The sequence below is a fragment of the Anomaloglossus baeobatrachus genome, chromosome 6, assembly GCF_048569485.1.
Source record: "Anomaloglossus baeobatrachus isolate aAnoBae1 chromosome 6, aAnoBae1.hap1, whole genome shotgun sequence".
Lineage (NCBI taxonomy): Eukaryota > Metazoa > Chordata > Amphibia > Anura > Aromobatidae > Anomaloglossus > Anomaloglossus baeobatrachus.
Window position 1 is genome coordinate 174,854,260 of NC_134358.1, and position 17,927 is coordinate 174,872,186.

Below are 17,927 nucleotides of genomic sequence, written 5' to 3' on the forward strand. Positions count from 1 at the left end.
GCAGCCATCCTGCCTTAGTTGCAGTTACAGCATTTGGATATATGCCTTACAGCAGCCACAGGAACTATAGGAAACCACAGATTGGAGATGTTTACCGACTTTTATAGGAGTTTTCTGTAATCTATGTAGCTGTCACTGTTTAAGGAAGTGGCAGATGAGCAATGACTATAAATTATTGAGAATGGTTTGGTTTAGTGGTCTCTTTATAGATACTATCCTTTTCATTTTCAGGTCCCCTCTGCACCCAGAAGCACTAGTACCGTATTTTTCGAACTATAAGACACACTTTCCCCCCCAAATGTTGGGGGAAAGTGGGGGGTGCATCTTACAGTCTGAATGTGGCTGCGGGGAATGAGGGTGCTGTGGTGGAGCGGGTCATCGGGGGCACGGGCAGGCTGTAGCAGCCAGCCGTGACCACGTGGGCCCGCTCATTTCATATGCACTCCCATCCTCCCGCCCACCATCCCTCAGCGCTAGAGCCAGCACTGACAGGTGGGCGGGATGATGGACGGGGGCATGAGTGGGGGGTGCGCGCATAATTAACAGCCGGCCATGATCACCCCTGGCAACTACAGCATGGAGTGATCATGTGCGGCTGTATTCACTGCCCCCCGTGCATCATCATCAGCGCAGGATGCAGGGAATCAGTGTACTCAACCGTCACCATGTGTGGAGCCGTCCCTCTGCAGCATCGCGATGTCTTCCTGTCTGTGCTGGTCAGTTGATCTATGTAGAGAGCAGTGAGCACAGCGATGACGTCATCGCTGTGCGCGCTGCTACAGATCAGCTGACCGGCACACACAGGAAGACATCACGAAGCTGCAGGGGGACGGCTCCACACACTATGACGGCTCCACTCAGTGGCACTGCTGCTGAGACAGAGAGGAAGATGATCGGTGCTGCAGGGAATGAGGAAAGGTGAGCAAAAACGTTTATTTTTTTTTTCTCTGCCATAGGATACAGGCCATATACCAGAATGGGGGTATTTTATGAGCAGGATGGGGTTATATGAGCAGGATGGATGGGTGTATATTATGAGCAGGATGGATAAGGGTATATTATGAGCAGGATGAATGGGGGTATATGAGAGGGATGGATGGGGGTATATGAGCGGGATGGATGGGGGTATATGAGCGGGATAGATGGGGGTATATGAGCGGGATGGATGTGGGGTATATGAGCGGGATAGGTGGGGGTATATGAGCGGGATGGGTGGGGGTATATGAGCGGGATGGGTGGGGGTATATGAGCAGGATGGATCGGGGTATATGAGCAGGATGGATGGGGGTTTTTGAGCAGGATGGATGGGGTATATGAGCAGGATGGATGGGGGTATATGAGCAGGATGGATGGGGGTATATGAGCGGGATGGATGGGGGTATATGAGCAGGATGGATGGGGTATATGAACAGGATGGATGGGGGTATATGAGCAGGATGGATGGGGTTATATGAGCAGGATGGGGGTATATGAGCAGGATGGGGGTATTTGAGCAAGATGGATGGGGTATTTTATGAGAAGGATGGATGGGTGTATATGAGCAGGATGGATGGGGGTATATGAGCAGGATGGTTGGGGGTATATGAGCAGGATGGAAGGGGTTATATGAGCAGGATGGGGGTATATGAGCAGGATGGGGGTATTTGAGCAAGATGAATGGGGGTATTTTATGAGCAGGATGGATGGGGGTATATGAGCAGGATGGATGGGGCTATATTAGCAGGGTCATATACAAGGCAGGAGGATCATTACCAGGATGGGGTACCTTAGTAGAGAATTTGGGGACATTACCACCATAACAGTGTCAGCATTAGATCCTCGCCCCATCACAGTGTGTCATGACCACATTTTTTGGTTAAAATTTTATTTTCCTATTTTCCTCCTCTAAAACCAGGGTGCGTCTTATGGTCCGGGGCATCTTATAGTCCAAAAAATACGGTAGTTCTGTTCACATATCTAAAATAGTCCCTTTATGTGGTAACTTACATAAGCAGATCTTTAGAAAACGTATTCCTAAAGATCATTTATGAGATGCTGATTAGTCTTCTGACTATTCGCAGCGCAGGGCTATTAGTTCCCCGACTAGTCAGCTCACTAAGCTTGTTATCAAGCCCCTGTGGGCCTGATAACATGCTTTACTACAGCCAGCATGATCGGTAGCATGATACAAAGCTGTACGTGCTCATGGCTATGTATCCCTCAGCATTGAGCTTTTCTGATGCCTGGTGTATGCGTCCCGGTTTCAGAGAGGCTTCCTGCTTCCTTTTTTATCTGGTTTCAGGTGTGATTTCTATATTGTGCACACCTGTTACTTGCCACAGGTGAGTTTGAACGAGCATCACATACTTGAAACAATGTTGTATACCCACAAGTGTGGAAAAGCGCCATCAATTACATCCGGCAAATTTTGGGGGTCTTGTGTGAAGTTATGTCCAATTTGTCTTTTCTTCTGTTTTTTTTTTTTTATGTGTAGTTCCAATACACACAAAGGAAATAAATGTGTATAACAAAATGTGTAATTTCTCCTTTTCTTGAACAATTTCAAGGGAGCCAACACTTTAGGCCATGACTTTATTAGCTGGAATATGATTCTATATCACTTGCAATTACACTTTCTTTCGAAAAGTTTAGACACATTTTCCTCATTGTGTGTCTATAAGGATTCTTTGTGTTATCATTGCTGTTCATAGTTAAAATTTTAATAAACACTGTCATATGGATAAAAAATGCTGTATAGTCAATGCAATCAAGTACAGTCAGTATCCATACAATGAGTAAATACCTGGAAAATACTTTTTTGTGTCTTGTGTCCTCTTGTCATTCCTTTGGACACAAATCCATTATTTACACAAATGTACACCTGTAATTCTTTTGGACACAATTCCATGAGATACACTAATCTAAACCATCAGATTTCATATCTTACACATTTTTTTAAAATGCAGTTGGTTGCAATTTATATATTGAAAATTACAAGAATATTTCTCAGTTACCGGTATATATTTTTATCAAATACAGTTGTTAAAAAGTAACTATAAATATAATCCTACATTGAATGACTTTCTGGCGTCACAGTCAGTGCAGGCGTAAAGGTCAACTTCATTGTGGTTGAACTATGGGCACAGTGTAAAGAATTTTCTGATGTCACATAAAAAGTTCCCCACAGGTGTATAGCATGAGCAAGGTATACTCTTGAGAGTAGTCTTTAACAGTTCCCGCTAATGGCTAACAGATGATGTGTGAATTAATAAACAGAAGCATGTTCACAAAAATCTATGGTCATGTCTAGCAGAGTTCATGTGACACCATAATACAGATCCAGGGCAAGCTGTGATCAAAAAATCTAAAAACAGAGAGAAAGTGTGCTGCCCCTGCAGTGGATCAAACTGCTCGGATCCGGGGGTGGTAGTTGCTCATGGCTCGTGGGTCTCCAAACCCGGGGGCTTAGGGGCCACACTCAAATGTAAAGGTGGTATTTACAGGGGAATTGGTATAGTTCCTGATGCCACCCGTGGTGTGTGGTATTTGGGAGTACTGCCGCTGCCGTTGGGAGTACCCGGGGTGATGGAGTGGGGCAACCTGATAACGTTACACTCCACGGGTAGAGGTAGGCCCAGGGACTCTGGATGGTGATACGAGGATGCAGTGCAGTGGTCAGTTGGGTACTCACTCAGCAATGAAGCAGACGCTGACAACAGGGTAAACCAAGTCTATGAACGCTGTTGACTCTTGAGGGGAGCTCGTCCGGGTACCATCCCCTGCAGTACTGCCAGTGGTCCGTAACCTGCCCCTTGGCACAAAAGTTTTAGATTGTCCGTTGTGGCCCAGTAGCTTGGAGCTGTCCGGGCCCCACTCCCCACTATGGCTAAGTGGAGGAGCCTGCTCTTAGGAGCTCACGCTTGGGATTTCAGTGGGCTGCTAGCAAGGAAAGCCCTATCCCCCTCATTGCGCTAGTGCCCCCGATCTCTGAGCTGGTGGGAACAGTCCATAAAGGCCCTGCGACCAGGGGTCTGACTCCTCTAGATCCAGACCACCATCTGTGACCTAGTTTACTTCTCCCCTGGGAGCTCCTACTCCCAGCTTCCTAAGAGCTCCACTCAGCTCGAGAGTTACCACTGAACTGGGTATCAAATATGGTGGAATCCTACACCAATTTTTTTACTTATTTATTTTTTACACCAATATAGGCACACAGACAGCGGCTATGATAGAAAGCAGTCAGACATGCTGTCACACAGGGTGGGGGTGCATCTGACTGCAACCAATCAGGGACTGCCTGTGGGTGGGGGAAGCAGTGTCTATGCATGAAAAATAATGAGCGCCCCCAAAAGTAGTATGAGAGGCCCGGAAGCAGTGAATAGCCATGCTAGAGACTCGTTTTTACCTTTTTTTTTAATTACCTGAGTTGCCAAGTTGCTTGAGAACTGCGGGGTCGGTGCTTGGATACTTTTGAACACTTTTACATTGTGGGTCCACCCATCACTAGTTGCTATTATAAAACTTGAAAAATTACTAGCCCACTGCATCATATTCTCCCAAAGCAGTTCTTGTAAGCATGGCTCTTACTGTCCAGAGTTGTGTGCTTGTTCAAATTCCCTGTTATTTCTATATAAAATATAGTGATACCAATGAAATTTAGATCAAACCACTGATAGATTAATGTGTTAAAGCAGAAGCAGTTCAACAGAACTGTCACTCAGAGAGGAGGGACCACCCTTCTAGGCCCAGAAAGTGAGGAGACTAAAGGCCCTTTCACACACAGAGATAAATCTGCGGCAGATCTGTGGTTGCAGTGAAATTGTGGACAATCAGTGCCAGGTTTGCGGCTGTGTACAAATTGAACAATATGTCCATGATTTCACTGCAACCACAGATCTGCCAAAGATTTATCTCTGTGTGTGACGGGTCCTTAAGGAGAATGCATACCTTTGAACAGCACAAGAGACAACTTGAGAATACCCCTGTAAGGCCTGTTTCACATGTCAGTGAAAAACACAGATGTTTCACGGCACACATGGGTTGTCCATGTGCAATCTGGGCTCCATGGTCCGTGATATGGGATTGCACATGGCAATAAACTCACTTGTCCCCGCTCCTGCTGTCTGTGTTGTTGAAGAGTCCCGCGATGCAACATCCGGCCGCCGCTGTCTGACCTCTGCAGCTGCTTCCAGGAAGCTGCAGAGGCAGAACACAGCATCGCTGGAGAAGGTGAGTTTAAAATGCTTTTTATTTTCAAAGTCCGTGTTTCTCTGGTACGTGTTTCACGGATCACACCAAAGTGTGGTCCGTGGGACATCAATGATGCCAGAAAAAAACAGACATGTCTCCGTGCAGAGCACACGGACAAGCATGTACGCTGCACGGAGACACGATCAGTGAAAAATCATTGATGTCTGCGCAGACCCATTGATTATAATGGGTCTACGTATGTCAGTGATTGTGGTACGTATAAAAACTAGCACATAAGTACCAAAATCACTATAGTGATAATAGTATAATGCTATAAGCATACCGAAAAACATTGAAGCATACAATGAAAAATGCCACTTGCTAACTTGAAAGTGTGAATAATGAAATGCATACCTGCCATGAATATTAGGAAAAAGGAGATATTTATCAATCGCATTGATCAATGTAACTGAGCCCCAAAACCTCCTCAAGGTATATCTATATTGGGGTCCCTAGCTCTATGACCCTAACTGTGTGTCATCTCATTGCAATTAAAAACTGCTATGTGTGGAGAGGGGTAACCAAGGACTTTCTTATATAGGAGATGTTAAAACCATGGCCGAAAGGGGCGGAGCTGTGTTCACATTCAGAAAAAAACTTCATAATACTAAATAGGATAACTGAAGTGAGCACTAATCTAATATCTCCTTTTTCCTAATATTCATGGCAGGTATGCATTTCATTATTCACACTTTCAAGTTAGCAAGTGGCACTTTTCATTGTATGCTTCAATGTTTTTCGGTATGCTTATAGCATTATACTATTATCTAACTTTGATGTGCAGCCTTATCCTTATGTACTATGTATTTTTTTGGCTTGCACTCATAATATATATTAGTGCTCACTTCAGTTATCCTATTTAGTATTATGACGTGAGAAAGAGGCCTAAAGCATATGCCGACTTTTTCCAACATTACACCTCTTAAACTAAACATAAAACATTTTTCATTTGCTCCAGTTTTGAATTTTTCAGATTTTCTTTTACTATTCCCCCAAATTATTGTAAAGCAAACTTTTACTTTGTGCTTAAATAAGTGTTGGATTCCTCCCTTCAAGATGATTCCATTTTTGGCATGAAAAAAAACACTTTTTTTTTCTTCAAAGAATGAAGTGTATGAATATTCCAAAAGGAAATTGCATTATATAACAGCGTACAGCATAGCTGAGCCACTGTGTCTAATTAAAAAAGGAAACCCTTCATTGAACTGATTGATGGGGGGTTTGAACTCCAGAAATACTAAAGGCCTATTATAAGGATATGCAATCAAAATAAAGTCCCAGAAAACTACTTTAAGAAAATCGGAATAAGTAAAGCTAAGTGTTTCAACCCGCTGAGCTTTTTAATATTTAGTAAGTATTTTAGATTAACATTGTAAAATGTTTTCTTGTAAGCAGTTTATTTTCAAGTCTGCAGCTAAGGGCCGAGGACTTAGGTAAGGAATTAATCTAAAGCATATACTTACTCCAGCAGGTAGTTGGGGTGGAATATATGGTTTGGATTCTGTAAATGTAGCTACATAATAAGAAATGGAAACTATAATTAATTTCACCTGCAGATAGGGAACTTAATCCCAACTCCAAGTAAACTTTATAAATTAACAGTCATTAAACTTCTATAACAAATCATCTATAAAAAGCACATTTATGGGAACATTAGACACTGCATGATAGATTATGTGGTGCATCAAATTGTGTTCAATAAAATTGTTTTTTTCTAGGTACAGTTCAGAGAAACCAAAAATGTCTTAATAACATGTGCTCTAGCTATAGAGTGGTTTTCTCCTTCCCAAGGGCGGACATACCCTTGGTGTATGCTGAGTAGCCGCACAGGGGCCCAAGGGGTTGGGGGGCCCAATTCTACCTCCTAATCAGGTGGAATTGTGCATTTGAATGAGTTCTTGGTCTACAGAGACCCCAAGACCCCATATATTGTTCAGGGACCCTCTTCTGCTCCTCCCTTCCTATTTTTCTATAAGTCATTTTCCTACAAGTGTTGTCTCCTCCCATTATTTTTAACAAATATTTAAATCAGCAGTACAACATACAGTAGTTACTGTGTGTGTCCTGGAAAGCATACTGTTCTTTGATTTCATAAACCTGCTGCCTGACAAAAGTCAAAGGAGTGAATTTATCATTCCCTCTATGCAAGGTGTATTTGTTCTCAAAAATATAACGCTTTAAAATTTGGACAAATTAACAAAAGGAGCACGGCCAATTATTGTAAAACAAAGTAAGAATTGTGTATGCTAGAAAAGTGGTGTAAGTTGTTCAATGCCGCTTTAATACTGTAGATTTTGTTTTATGGCGCATGGACAAACCAAAGTTAAACCAAATCTTTTAAGAGGTGGCACACACAATTTAATGGTCTTTGGATTCAATACTGATTTAACAACACCCAAACTGTCAGATGTGACTAAGATGTTCATCCTAATTAAATTGAATCTAAAGCACAGGTAAAACTTACTTTGGCAGTCTTATCATGCCATTCCATATTGCAGATGATAGCAACCAGACTGTCAAACATGATATCCACTACTTTAACATTAATGGACTTTCCTTAGGATAGGTCATCAATCTCTGATCGGTTGTGGTCCAACACCACCCATTCCACCGATCAGCTGTTCTCCGTGCCGGCAAGGGTAGTAGGCAGCCGATAATGCTCAGTTCTGGTGCTGCCCCGTCTCCCGATAGCAGCCGAGGCTTGGTACTTTACATACACCTCCCATTCAAATCAATAGGAAATCAATGTGCAGTACCCGGCTGCGGCCGCTATCAGCTGACGCGGAAGCTACGGAACCGAACATTTTCGGCCGCCTGCTGTAGGCATTGGGAGCAGCTAATCAGCGGGAGAGGTGGATGTCAAACCCCAGCTGATCAGACATTGATGACCAGCGTCGGACTGGCTACCGGAGGAACTGCAGTAATACTAGTCCTAGCCGCGGTTACCTGCACTGAACTCCGGAGCTCTCAGCTGAGCTCCGGAGTACAACCCAGCCTGTTCACAGCTGAATGCAGGTTACCGCAGACAGGACTGGTATTACCGGAAACCGCTGTTAATACCAGTCCTGGCTGCAGTTACCTGCATTGAATTCCAGAGTTCTCACCTGAGCTGTGGAGTGCAGCCTGGCCTGTCCGCAGCTGTCATGGACTGAACTGTGATAGCCGGGGAATCAGTCGGCGCTCACAGTTCAGTCCTGCAGACCCGCGGCTCAGTCCAGGCTCCTCTCCGGAGCTCAGGTGAGAGCTCCGGAGTTCAGTGCAGGTGACCGCGGCCAGGATTGGTATTACTGCAGTTCCTCTGGTAGCCAGTCTGACACTGTTGATGACCTATTCTAAGGCGGGCTTTACACGTTGCGACATCGGTAACGATATATCGTCGGGGTCACGTCGTTAGTGACGCACATCCGGTGCCGTTACGGACATCGCAGCGTGTAAACCCTAGGAGCGACGATCACCGATCACAAAAACGTCAAAAATCGTTGATCGGTGACACGTCGCTCCTTTTCATAATATCGCTGCTGCTGCTGGTACAATGTTGTTTGTTATTCCTACAGCACCACACATAGCTGTGTGTGACACCGCAGAAACGACAAACATCTCCTTACCTGCCTCCACTGACAATGAGGAAGGAAGGAGGTGGGCAGGATGCCATGTCCCGCTCATCTCCGCCCCTCCGCTTCTATTGGCTGGCCGCTTAGTGACGTCGCGATGACGTCACTGTGATGCCGAACGCACCTCTCCCTTGAAGGAGATATTGTTCGGCGGTCACAACGACGTCGCCGACCAGGTATGTGCGTGTGAAGCTGCCGTAGCGATAATGTTCACTACGGCAGCAATCACCACATATCGCATGTGCGACGGGGGAGGGTGCTATTGCGCTCGACATCGCTAGCAATTGCTAGCGATTTCGCAGCATGTAAAGCCCGCCTTAGGCTAGGCCATCAATGTAAAAGTAGTGGACAACATCTTTAACTCTGGTTACAGCTAAGGGGAGAAGAGTTTTAGCAGCAATTATGGCATGCAACATCTCTGTACATTGAAAACAGACAGATAAACTTTAAAGGGATCTGTAAATAGGATAAATCCTCCTAAGCCGTCTATATAGACACTTAGAACATAGGAAGCTGAATAAAATGATACCTGATATCTGCAATCTGATGCATGTTTTTCTTATATGTTCCAGGCTACAGGGTGGACACTGATCTGCATGAGAATCTGCCTCCAGGGTTTATTTTTAATAAAAGGGGTCATTACCAGTGTTATAACTAACACAGAGCAGTAGAACTGAACTTTGTCATCTTGTAAACACATTTTCTGCATCTCTCTGAGATTTGCTTTATTGCAACAATATTTCATGCAATTGTTTTTTTTTCACTTTATAAGTTAAAAAAATGCTTTTTAGTGAAATAAAAAGTATTCAGCTCATCTTGCTCCTAAGGATTCTTCATTACAGCAATTCAGCCTAATAACATGATATCATCCAAATTAGTCAATATCCTGGAGGAGATCATTCCCCAGCCAGAAGTCAGCCTCAGCTATTTTCAGGCATTCATAGGAGTTGTGCCTGCACACAACCCACTCATTTTACTTTCATTTTATCCAAAAGAGTTTCACCCAATGGTCTTGTGCACTTCTGTTCTCCTATAATTTTTTTTACCAATATTACAAATTTTGCTCCCTATGAGAAGGAAGCTTAAACACCGAGAGAAACCAGCAGGTGTGTCAATTATTCTGTTCTGAGTGATATCAGTCGAGCAGAGTGTGGTCATCACACTGGTAACTCCTTTTATTTACTATAAGCTCTGGAGGCAGATTTATGTTCCAGGGAACATCTTCACCATAGCCTGGAACTGCTCATTTACATATAGGAAAAATATGGATTGTTGATATCAAGATATTTTATTCAGCTTCCTATGACCTACAAGCCCATATAGACTGCTTAGAAGGTTAATCCTACTGACAGAGTCCCTCTAAATAGATGATCACTAGAGATGAGTGAACTTGTTTAAAATTTGTCATGAGCCTTGCGCATTCGAATTCATGTACGAGCACTTTTCTCAAAAATCCGTAAAGATCGGCTTTGTTCAATAATTGTTCATGGTTGCACTAATGCTTTTCTTCTACCTTATTATTATCAATTTGGCTAGGATAGTGGTGCTGTATGAGAGGGAGTGGGGAGAGGGGCGAGGTCAGAGGAGCGGGTAACTTTTTTTTTCTTAACTATATGTGTGGATGTTCTAGCAGCCAAATAAAGAGCAGAAAACATCCACAACGTTCAGATAGAAGGGCTTGTGTCATTGGCTGCCTAAGTCACAATTCCCTCTTTATATAAAAAGAGAATATCCACCATGCTCATCCTATCCAAAGACAACTGACAACTTCTGTTACTTGACTCCCTTTTTTCAACAGTCGCATAGCAGTATGATGTGTACATGAAGATGTACCGCCCCGCGGGCTCGGCTGCGACCGCCGAGCCGCTCGGATCCGTGCTCATATTGCAGGTGGTGGCTCGAGCCTCTCACGGACCCTGGGGTCTTGTCGCTCTGCAAGGGGGTTGGCGCTACACGCGGGGATTTGGGTGAAGAGTTCCACGGCCAGGGCCACGGTGGTTTGGTTTGGGATGTAAGTTTTCGACGCCACCCACGGGTTGTGGTGATTATCGACACCACCGCTGCGGTGAAGGTATGGGGGCTCCCAGGAGCGGTGTAATGGCGCAGCTAGGTGTTGACCCCTCCGTGGGTAGGGGGTGTTGGTCCCGGGGCCCGGTTGGCGAGGGCCAGGGTGCAGGGTGCAGTGTTGCGGTGCCCCGCGGTGACTAATGGCACTGGTGTACTCACTCTGACACAATACACTGGAGTCTCTGGTAAACCAAACGGAGTGATGAACGGGGCCTGCAGCCGGCTGCAGCTTCTCCCAGAATAGGTTGGTGGTTTCCGCCTTTCTCCTGCACCTCTGTGTGTAAATGTTTGACTCCTATGCCTAGAAACCGGTAGTCCGCTCCCCGACTTGTATATGCCGTAGGAGCCCGTTTGCCCGCAGACGCTGACCCTTTGGGTCTCTATGCCTTGGTGGTGGCTTTACCCTGTATGGTTGGGCTGTTGTCTTCTAACGGGGCTTGTGTGGGATAGATCCTTAAGTCCAGTCCGCAATCAGTTGATTCGACTCGGCCCTGTCGGTTCAGGGCTTTGAACTGGGTCTGAGTACCCTGCCTGGTGCTCCGGTATCCAGTTGGCTCCCCGGTTCGGTTACGGCGGGCCACTACCCTGTCCCGGTCCCTTACGGTTCCACCGGTCGTCTTCCCGGTCTCCTGCAGGTGGCCACGACCGTCTGCCTCCTTGCCAATGGCGACTGGGCTCCTACCCAGCCACCCGGTAGTCTATTGGCAGACCTGGACACAGGACTGCCCGTGAACTTGACTGCTCTCTACCTCCTCTAGAACTATACTCCGACTACTGTGTTTTCCCGCCTCCAGGCCTGTGAACTCCTCGGTGGGCGGAGCCAACTACCTGTCTCTGCCCCCTTGGTGTGGACATCAAACCTAGAGGGTGGTGACAAGGCTTTTAGTTTGACTGATGTCACCTAACCGGGAGGGGGTGTGGTGTTGTGTGTGACTACCTGGGATGACCAGAAAAAGCATGTGCTACAGTGGATGCAAGCACTGCATCAAGTGGTCTCTCCTCCTCTTCCTCCACCTCAATATCACACACAGTACAGTCCTCAGAGTGTCATACACCATCGGTATCAGCGCACACAGATTCCTTCTATGGTGTTGGACTCTGTTCATATTGCAGAGTTCGACAAACAACCTGGTCTCTCTTAATTGCTCAGCTTGGCTGGGCGTCGGCTCAGTTGTTTCACTGTTCCCAGTCATGCAGGAGTTAATCCTTGTGGAGCAGCATGCTGAGAGCCAGGTTACTAATATCTTTCCACAACTGGTTTCCTCCTATTTAAGACTGAGGTGTGTAGTAGGAGACAGCCGAAGATAGTCTCTGTTTGCAGTGGTGAAATCCCGGAGTCAATGGCATATCTCTATTTGGTGACCAGACAATCGTTTTCTGCTCGGTTTGAGAGTTCCCTGGTGTGAATTACTTCTACCCCTTTTGGTTTATTCCCTCTGGTGTTGTTTTGTCTCTCATCTGTGGTCATTTGCGGTGTGTGTGTTTCAGTTTTATCCCCTTGTCTGTGCCTTTGGGAGGTTGTTATCTGGAGTCCTCCCCATCCCAGGCTTGGTGTTATAAGAGCAGGGCCAGACAGGAGACAGGGCTTAGGGTGGTGGCCTGACCTCCCTACTATCAAGGGCCTACAGACGCAGGGCCAGCGTAGCACCCCCTGACACAGAAGTGGCACCCAAATTACCCTTACATTTAACCACTGACAGCTGGACAAGCAAACATTGCCAGCAGTGGTACATCTTGCTGTATGATGGCTGAAGGGGCAGGCAGGGAAAGGGCTGCTCCATAATTTTTGAAAGTCCCAATTCTTGCGGGACAAACCTCTGTATCTACCACTTCCACCACAGCTTCTGCATGTTCTACCTCCTCTAGGACTAATACCTGCACCCTCAACCTCTCCCTAAATGTAACACATGATCCAACAGTGCAGAGATAATCCCCGCACCTCTTTACAGCAGAGCCAGGGCTTAACGCAATCAGGCAGTGTTGATATTAAAATGCATTGGAGAACGCAGTCACATAGTTGTGGACAGTTAATCAGGCCAAGTTTCAGCAATTGCTGTCTCCACTGAACCTGGAGCCAGAAAAGGCCATGTGCGATAATGGTGTGAACCTGGTGGTGGCTCTATGCTGGGTCATCCTCACACACGTGATTTGCATTGCACACGTCTTCAACCTGGTTGTACAGCAATTTCTAGGCCATTATATAGACATGGATGTGCTGTTGCAGAAGGCATTGTTGCTGTGTGCTCAGTTCCACTGTTCGAACACTGTGCCTAATTGATTTGCAGTGCTTCAGAGGCTGATATAATAAGATGTGCCAACACGGTGGAATTCCAATCTGCACATGTTGCAGTGACAATGGCAGCAGTAAGGAGCCCTGGTGCACTATGTCACGATGCATAGCCTGAGCCAACATAGTCCAGTTGTGTGGCAAATCACACTTGTGGAGTGGCACAGATGAAGGACCTCTGCACCCTTCTGCAGAGTTTTGAAATAGCTACTAGGATGTTTTACACTGACGATACCATTATCAGCAATACTATTCCGGTCATCTACATGCTGGAGCAGACTGTAAAAAGTCTGCAGGAGAAGGTGGTGGTCCCTGAGGAAGAGGAGGAAGCAGAGGAAGATACAAAAGGGAGACTAATATCTGTACTGTCTGGACTGTCATCGTACAGACAGGTGGCATGGGAGGGTGAAGTACAGAGATCGAGAGGGTTCATGATACCATATAAACTGTTAGTAAAGGTGCAGGAGCTGAGGAACAAATGGAAGAGGACGAAGCGGTAAAGGGCACACAACAGTAAGCAGATGAAGAAACCATTGATCACTTCTCTGTTGTGCATGGTTGGTGGGAGGGGACGGAGGAAGCAAACTTGAGTGTTATCCCGCCACCAACACACCATGGACTTGGACTTCACATAAGCGCATTACACATGAGCGCCTACTTGCTGCACTATCTGCAACATGATTCCTGAATTGTTAGGATTAGAAATAGTGCTGACTACTGGGTTGCCACTCTATTAGAGTCATGGTACAAGAGAAAATTTTGCCCTGGAAAGGAATGTATGCATATTGGAATATCAAAAACAACTTGTACACAATCCTAGGAGTGGTTTTCTCCAATATAGTAATGAGACACACAGTGTGCATCACTGTTCTTGACTTCCAGCCTCCGAAACATCGAGTTGTCATCGCAGAAACATTAGCAGCAGCAGTTTAAGTGGCAGAAGCAATTTCTATGACTTATGTCAAATATTTCTTAGACCATCTCATGCACCAGTAGAACAAAGAACAAGTCGGACACATAGTGAACGACTAGAGAGGATGGTGCAGTAGTATCTAGAGCTCAAACCTCCAAGGTGTGACTGGCGAGCTCATGCTGCAGCTCAGTTTCAGGTTGTTGGCAATCTTCTTATAGCCTAGGCCCTCTTTATGTAGAGCAACAGATCCTTGGTCATGAGGTGCCATGCTGAACCTCCAGTGACCAATATGAGAGAGTGTGTGAGCAATAACACCAATTTTAACACACCTGCTCCACATTTACACCTGAGATCTTGTAACACTAATGAGTCACATGATACCGGGGAGGGAAAATTGCTAATTGGGTATAATTTGACCATTTTCAGTTAGGGGTGTACTCACTTTTGTTACTAGTGGTTTAGACATTAATGGCTGTGTGTTGAGTTATTTAGCGAGCAGACCAAATTTATGCTGCTATATACACTCCCTGACAGAAGTTCTGTCTGTTATCCATGTTATGTAAATAAAAGCTTATAACCTGACTTTAAATTCATCTATTGGTTTTATAAATTACTCTTTTGAAAGCTGAAACCCTCCCAAATTTGGTTTAGGTTATATAAAGTTGCTGCAAAGCTGAAATATTGATCATTTAATGAACACAGAAAGGTCAGATTTTGTCAAGACAAAAGTTTTGTCGCTCACAGAAAGTAATGTGAAATTCAACCAAATAATTAATTTCTAATACAAAGATATGTTGCATAACATTGGTGAATGAAGTTGTGGTGCTATTAGAGCCATATTTAATACTTTGTGTCACTTCCATGAGCTTGAAGGACTGCATCCATGCGGTTCAACAATGATTAATACAATTTATTGATGAAGTCATCAGGAATAGCAAAGAATGCATTCTTACATGCCTCCCAGAGTTCACCTAGATTCTTTGGTATTGTCTTCCAAGCTTCCTCTTTCATCCTACCCCAAACATGCTCAATGATCTTCATCTCTGGTGACTGGGCTGGCCAGTCCTTGAGCACCTTGATCTTCTTTACCATGAGGAACTTTGTTGTAGAGATGGATGTATGAGATGGAACACCATCCTGGTGCAGAATTTGACCCCTTTTATGATTGGGAATGTAAGAGGTAGCTAATACTTCTTGATATTTTAGGCTATTGATATTGCCTTCCACCTTGCAAATGTTTCGCACACCCCCATACTGAATGTAACCCCAGACCATGATCTTTCCACCACCAAACTTAACAGTTTTCTGTGTGTATTTTGGATCCATATGGGCTCCAGTAACTCTCCTGCAGTATTTGTGGCGACTGTGGTATAATTCAACTGATGATTCATCAGAGAAATCCATCTTCTGCCACTTTTCCAGCATCCATCTGTTTAGCAGGCTGTGGGACTTGGCAAATGCCACATGGTTTTTTAATTGCCTTTTGTTTAGTGCTGGCTTCTGGGCACTGATTCGACCATGAAAGCCAATTCGAGACAGAATCCTACAAACCTTTCTAGTTGCCATAGGAACTTCAGGTGACCAGGCCTGTTGGAGCTCTGCTGCAATAGAAAAGGGGCTGCTTTTGGATTTTCTAACCAACAAACGTTCCTCCTGAGCAGTTGTCTTGCGGGGTCTGCCGGACCTAGGCTTGTCAAAAACATCTCCAGTCTCTTCAAATCTTTTTTTTAATTCTTTGTACTTGACGCTGAGGTACATTAAAGTTGCCAGCCACATCTGCAGTGGATCTGGTCTTCAGCCTCTTGATAATCAAGGCTTTGTTCTCAGGGTGGATTTTTGGCATGTTGTCAGAGATCAAGTTACAGTTCAAGTGAAGGTCTGGCATGCTGGGTTTCTTTTTATACACACCCACTAATTAACCGATCATTTGGTGAGCACAGGTGAGGATGTAAACTAGGATTGGGTGCATTATATGACAAGGCAACAAAACTTTTGTCTTGCCAAAATCTGACTTTTCTGTGTTCATTAAATGATCAATATTTCAGCTTTGCAGCAACTTTATTTTCATAACCTAAACCAAATTTGGGAGGGTTTCAGCTTTCAAAAGAGTAATTTATAAAACCAATGGATGAATTTAAAGTCAGGTTATAAGCTTTTATTTACATAACATGGATAAGCGACATAACTTCTGTCAGGGAATGTAAGGCTGCTTTCACACATTCGTTTTTTGCCATCAGGCACAATCCGGTTTGTACCTGATGCAACAGATCCGTCGCAGATTGAATAAAAACTGATGTGATGGATCCGGTAAAAAATGGATCCGTTTTTTTTTTCCTTTTCATGCCAAAGGGAGAGAGAGAGACCCAATCATCACTGCACACACCAACACTACCTCCCCATCATCACTGCACACACGCAGGCACTAAAGCCGCCATTATCACCGCACACACGCAGGCACTACCGCCCCCATCATCACCGCACACACGCAGGCACTACCGCACACATCATCACCGCACACACACCGGCATGACCTGAGTGACGTCACCGCTGACTACGCGACTCACTTCAGTTGCTCTGTGGAGCTCACAGAGAGTGGTAGTGTTCTACGGCTGCTCCTGTCAGCTTCCGATATAGCAGAGCTGAAAGCATCGTGGGACCTCGTGTGGATTACGCCGGACCTGGAGGGGTATTTTTGGGGATTAATAAAGTGGTGAAAGAGGGTGGTTTTTTTTGTCTTTTATTTTAAATAAAAGATATTTTGGTGTTTGTGTTTATTTAATTTCACTATAGAATAATCATGGGGGGTGTCTCATAGATGCCTGCCATGATTAACCTAGGACTTAGTGGCAGCTATGGGCTTCCATTAACTCCTTATTACCTCGATTGCCACCGCACCAGGGCAATTCAGGATGAGCCTGTCCCTGGGCTGTCGCATCTAATGGATGCGGCAATTCGGACGGCTGCTGGCTGATATTTTTAGGCTGGGGAGACCCAGTGTGGGGGCTCCCCATCCTGAGAATACCAGCCTTCAGCCGTGTGGCTTTACCTTGGCTATATCAAAATTGGGGGGGACTGCACGTCATTTTTTTTTAATTATTTATTTTACTGCACTAAATAGACCCGCCCACCGGTAGCTGTGATTGGTTGCAGTGAGACAGCTGTCACCCAGCATGGGGGTGTGTCTAACTGCAACCAATCATAGGCGCCGGTGGGCGGGGGAAGCAGTGAATACTAGATGGAATAATAAGCGTCCGGCATTTTCAAAAGCGGGAGAAGCCGCCAGAGCAGTGTGACAGCTGTGCAGCACCGCACCCGTGATCGGTGAGTATAAAGGAGGGAGGGAGAGACCGACCGACACATCGACAGAGAGAGAGTGAGAGAGAGAGACTATTTACACAACATCTGGGCATGCCCAGAAACAAAAACCGGATCCATTGTTGGTTTCTGGCATATTCCGGATGACGCCAAATCCGGCGCCCATAGGCTTCCATTATGCAATATACCGTATGGCGTCAGATTCGGTGGGGTCCGTTTTTTCACTGCAGCCAAAATATGCTGCATGCAGCGTCCTTTCCGGCCGCCGGACAATGATTTTTCGACGGATACGGCGGATGCCGCATGCAGTGCAAGGCCATCCGTCACAATCCGACGCTAATACAAGTCAATGGGATATAAAACGGATCCAGCGCCAGATCCGTTTTATGTGTTATCGCCGGATTGTGCCTGACGGCAAAAAACGGATGTATGAAAGCAGCCTAAGCTGTACACTGACTACTTTACATTGTATCAAAGTGTCATATCTTCAGTGTTGTCCAATGAA